The sequence below is a fragment of the Thamnophis elegans genome, chromosome 7, assembly GCF_009769535.1.
Source record: "Thamnophis elegans isolate rThaEle1 chromosome 7, rThaEle1.pri, whole genome shotgun sequence".
Lineage (NCBI taxonomy): Eukaryota > Metazoa > Chordata > Lepidosauria > Squamata > Colubridae > Thamnophis > Thamnophis elegans.
Genome location: NC_045547.1, coordinates 14241575 through 14247626, shown reverse-complemented (window position 1 = coordinate 14247626; position 6052 = coordinate 14241575).

The window sequence follows — 6052 nt, the reverse complement described above, 5'->3', positions numbered from 1 at the left end:
GAGAGCAGGAGGCCATGAGTTCAAATCCCGCCTCAGCCTTAAAAGCTAGCTGGGTGACTTTGGGCCAGTCACTGTTTCTCTGGAATTGTATATTTTGGGATATCCTTAGAAAGCTTTGGCTAAGCATTTGCAATCTGATACATTAATATATAGAAAACTTGGACCAGGCAGGGATAACCATACTTAGATAAAAGGATAAAAATCCAGAAGTTTCACCCTCTCCTTTTCTTAACTAGGCCATGTCAGCAGTTTGATTTTATCACCAATTAAGGTGATGAATGGCCATTGTGGGAAATTTATGGCTTGGAATTTTGCAATGTCACCAACTGTGCCTTCTGCATACCATGATCATTTGCCCTTACTGTTTACAAGGGAGCATTGTTTTTCTGTATCCAGGTATGTATTAATGTCTCCCAAAGGACAGACAGTTGAGCGTTCCAGGCAAAGGTTCTCACTCAAGAATGCACATGCCAAAAAATATGTTAGTATTTATGGCTGTAAACTGCCGGGAGCCATTTTGTTGAATCTGCTTTATAAACAAGAAAGATAGCTAGCTAGCTAGATGATAGCTGGCTACTTAGATGATAGATATAGCTAGATAGATGAGAAAATGTCTGCTGTGAACTCTATGTAGGTGTCAGGAAGGGTAGCCAGCCAGTAATCATTCATCTCCATTCAATCATCCAGTTTAATCCCAAATTAAGAGAGAGAGAGAGGAAGGGAGGAAGGGAGAGAGAGAATGAATATAGATGGAAAGCCAGATAAAATCATTCATTCAGTTAGATCAGGCAAAGTCAGGCAGTCAGAAGATTGTGCCACAGGTCTGTGCTTACCAAAAGTGAGAAAAGGTGTTTGGATGGTGATGCCAGAAGTGGTGAAGGATTTGGGAGAAGGCAAGAGAGTGATAGCATTCAATTCAGTCCAATATGTAGTGAAAAATTAAATTCAAAAATTCAAACTGCAGCAGAAATATGGCAGATAAGAACAAGTCCCAAGTCAAAACAGGTATGGGCCTGCAGTGATCTTGAATAATAATGCCCGATGGAATGCTGAACGGGAGCCAGGAATGAAATGTATTTGTTACAGTTTCCAACAAGAAAATCCTTTCATATTTACAATAAAGCTGTTCAAGATATGATCAGACAGTTAAGCAGTATAACATTTCTGCTTAAGGGACAGAAGTTCCTGGAAAATTAATACATATAGTCAGTGACGTGCGGTGAGGTTTATGGCTGGTGAGGCACCGACACAGTGGTGGGTTTCAAAGTTTTTTAGACTTGTGGACTTCAATTCCCAGAATTCCACAGCCAGGCATGCTCAGTTCCGATTTAAAATGACAGCATTTGTTTTTCTCCTTTGCGAAAAACTTTCCTTCATTCCTTTTCTTCTCCCTCCCCCTCCTCCCTCCCTCCCTCCCCCCTCTCTCAAACAGACACACGTACACAGAGAAGTTGGATTGGACTATCTCTCCTACCCCCTTCCCTCTCTCACTCCTCTCTCTCAAACAAACACAGAAGTTGGATTGGATATATTTTCCAATGGCTTGAAAGCAGCTCCTCTGCCATACCCCCACCCCCCATTCCCCTGCTGCCTTCCCCAAACACCTCCACCATTGCAAATTCAGCCTGCTGTCTGGGTGGAAAATGCCTGAAACGCAATAAAGCCCACCCACCCACTCACCTCCTGCTTGCAGGCTGGGGTGAGAGAAGAGGCAGAGAAGCCGGAGGGGAGCTGATCCGAGCCTTTGATTGCAGGCGGAGCCACATTGCCTTTTCAAACTTGTAATCAGTGAAGCTGGGCTTATATAGCTTTATCCAGCTGTGTGTGTGTGTGTGTGTGTGTGTTTGAAAAGGCAACATGGCTCTGCCTGCAATCAAACTACACTTGGGGAGGGATCTACACTTGAGGATGAAGTTTGAATTCCTCCCCCTCCCTCTGACCCACACGTACATTTTCCAGCTATTTCAGAAAGGGTTTCAACTCTGCTCTTGCCTGTCATCATGAAAAGAAAAGAAAAAAAGAAAAGAGCTGAGGTCAGGCTGAGGTAGTTGCTGCCAGAGTCACTGTGGATGACTCTGCTTAACTGTTTAAAAAAGCCTCTAAAAAAGCGCCGTCTACAGGAGGAGGCAGGAGAACGACATGCCTCACTTACGTGAGGAATTTTTATGCTGTTAACCCTTGCTTAACTCTGCTTGAGTGATCATAAAACGCCTAAAGTCAGACTAGATGAGGCACGTGGTTCTCCTGCCTCCTCCTGTAGAGGGCGCTTTTTTAGAGGCTTTTTTAAACAGTTAAGCAGAGTCATCCACGGTGACTCTGGCAGCAACTAGCTCAGCCTGACCTCAGCTCTTGCCTTTTTCCTTTTACATTTTTTTTCTTTTCATGATGACAGTGGTGAGGCTCTGCCTCCCTTGCCTCCCCTGACTACACGTCCCTGCATGTAGTACATGTTGCAATGTTCATTCATATACCCAGACAATGTTATTATGGCAGAAGGACTTTGTCTTGCTGGTTGGGAAAGGGTAATTTCCAGTTTCTTGCAATTAGCTTTGCAGATTTCTTTTTGTTCTAGCTTTATTTTTTATTTTCTACTTTGATGGTATTATTCTGGTTTTGGCTTAATACTGTTTATTGTTATTTTTCTTACTTTGTTTGTACTGTGGATGTTTTAACTGTATTATATATTTTATATAAGTGGCTGAGAATCTCTTTTTGATTGTGGTAGGATAAAAATATCTTGAATAAAAATATGACACTGCAGGCTACTTCTGCTGCCTGCCGGTTGCCTGGCAGTTCGAGTCTCACTGGCTCAAGGTTGACTCAGCCTTCCATCCTTCCGAGGTGGGGAAAATGAGCAGCCAGATTGTTGGGGGCAAGAGGCTGACACTGTAAACTGCTCAGAGACGGCTGTAAAGCACTGTAAAGTGGCATATAAGTGTAAGTGCTATTGCTATTTACACACACACACACACACACACACACACACACAGTCACGTTTGCATCTAGCAGCCTATCAAATCAATTTCTATATCCAAATATAATGTGTATTTATTTATTAAATATTATCAGACATTAAAAGCAATTTGACAAAATAATCAATAATCAGTAGAATCCATTTTATGGCAGTACGGTAGAAGACGCTTTAAGGCACAACAGGCTGTATATTAACAGCACTCCGAGGGATGTTAGGGGTGTCTTTCTCCCACAGTATTCATTTCCAGAGAATAAGTCATCTGTGTACCACATTTGGTTGAAATTGCTCGAGGTGTTCCAGTTATGCTAGAACATACACACACGTTTGCACCCTATGTCCAAATATAATTTGTGCTTATTTATTAAATATTATTAGACATTTACCTTATATTAATCATTGTTTGAATACATAGTGAAAAGAGGAAACTTGAGAGTTGACAAGGTTGATACTATATGGAACAAAGCTGTGTGAATAGATGATCTGTTTCGGCTGCCACCAAGCCTTCTCCCAAAGGTAACAAGGAAAATTGGTCATGGAGACGATGTGTAGCATCTCTGACCATCCTGCGGACCCTGGTCAGACAGCACTTATATGCCATGTCCTAGATAGAACGTCCAATTATCTTTTCTGATGGCATCACACAGTCTCCATGTCGGAAGGCTATGAATCAGAATGGCTGCTTTCCAAAGAGATCTGCCCCAAAAAATAAGTGACTGAGCCATGACAGGGGATGGGGAGGAGGGCGTGGGACCCAGTGAAGTGGAAAAGGAACCCAATGCCTATGGGGATGCAGTGGGATGGGAAGTGAAGCATGGAGCACCTCAGCGGTGAGGGGGGGGGGGGCTCTGGGAGGCCTTGATCAAGCCATGTGTATGCTAGGGAGATGCTCCAATGCACACCTGAGTCTGTGTTAGGCCTCCTTCATTCCCAAAGCACCTCTTTGATTTGATATATAATAGCATTTCATAATTTCAAGCAGCTTTGCTGTTCCTTATCCTGGTTACCTAACAAACAGAATTGAGTATTGTTAGTTCCTTGTCACACGATGCCCAGGAACTGTACCATTAAAGGCAATCCATGTTGACCTGAATGTTGACTGACCCAGTAAGAGACATTTGTTTGTGTTCTTTATCAGAGGTATACCGGCAAAGACAAGATAGCCATCCATTTAGGAGGTTTTAAGTTCCCCTGCATTGAGCAAGAAGTTTAGAATCAAAGTGTTGTGGCTCGCTGGTGGCCAGCAGAGCTGGCAGCAGAGTCAGACAGTGAGGAGGTTGGGGAGGAACATGGGCCAGTCCTGGGGGCTGAGGGAAGCTCAGACGAGGGCTCTGCGTCAGCATCAGAGAGGGAGTTAGACAGCAGTTAGGCAGAACAGCTGGAGCCCGTTCCCAGTATGCGCATGCAGAGCTGCCAGAAGACAAGAACAACTAAGAAAGCAGGGCTGACTCATAAGACTAAAGCCACACCTTGGAGATGATTGCCCTCCCCCCCCCAATAGGAAACAAAAGAGGAATGAATGGGGAGTGAGCCTTTTGCAGGAAACAATTTGTTCATTCGGTCTGGAAAGTTCCGTTTGTGATTACAAGAGACTCTGTGCCAAGTGTTGCTTTGCCCGGTGTCTAGAAACTAGTTATCTGGTAGCGTGCTAAACAAGATAAGGTGCTTGTGGATAAACATTCCTCTGAAAGACGATTTGCTAAAGCCTTGCTGACTGTGAAAGGAATCCAGTCGTGTAAATAAAAGAGGTTTTGTTGGGACCAAAACTTTGCTTCTAGCTTTCAAAGGAAGCCTGGGTCAGACCATAAGGACCCTTCCTCTATTCTGCTCCTTGCAACGTCCCTTAAGGCCCAAGTAGGTCTTCCTTCCTTGACTAGAGTTGTCTCTCTTCCCAAAAAGCAACTTGAATAGCGAGTCTTACAGAGATTCCAATACAAAACCTATCTCTGAAGGCCTGCCAGCCCTTTATCCATATAGTGTGCGTTTCATCCCTTTTCGGGTGAGGTCTACTGGAACCATTCTGATCTGGATGGTTTGTCCCTTTGGAACGAACTCCCCGTGGAGATTCGTACCCTCACCACCCTCCAGACCTTCCGCGTAGCCCTTAAAACCTGGCTGTCCCGATAGGCCTGGGGCTAAAGACTTCAACCCCACTCGAATAGTATGACTGTTGCGCTTTTTAACGATGTATTGTCTTCATGTTTGTAACTTGTTTGTCCTTCCCTTCCCTTGAATTGTGAGCCGCCCTGAGTCCCCTCAGGGAAAAGGGTGGCATACAAATAAAGTAATCAAATAAAGTAAAGTAATCAGATCTGGAAACCTTAAGGTATTTCTTATGAATAAAAAATAGCAATAACAACAAGAGTTAAAACTAATATACCTCTCCATAGTGTTTTTATAGCACTCTCTGAGAAATTTACAATATTTCCCCAACAATCTGGATCCTCATTTTATGAACCTCGGAAAGATGGAAGGCTGAGTCAATCTTGAGTCTTCAGGATTGAACTCCAGACTGTGGGCAGAGGTAGCCTGCAATGCTGCATTCTAACCACTGTGCTACCAGGACAATAGGCTTTTAATATGTCCATTTTAAGCATGCGGTTTTTGAAGTTATTCATGGCTAATATGATTTATATAATCAGGAAACAGAAGAGCCAATCGACTAACCAAAGAGTTTTATTAAATGTACACTCTTAGAAGAATACACTCCAAATTCTTGAATGAGAATTCCACATAAGAGCTAACTACAAAAACATACAACTCCACCAAAGCTTTAATGCATTAAGTCCGGAGCCAAAGAAAGAGTTAAGTGTAATACAAGCATACACACAAAGAAATCCGCCCACCCAAATGTTACTGGTATTCGGCTTTTTCAAACAGGAGACATTAATTAGAAATGGTTTCAGAAGAAATACAAGACAAGTGAGATTACAGCTTTTCATTTTTCTAAAGCTCCAGCCACTTATGATCTCGCCAGAGAACTATATGCTTATAAAAATAATCACGTCATATTCAATTTAGGCAGAAAAAAAAGGTTTATAAAGATTGCATGGAGAGGCTGATCCAAAAAGGAATGACAGC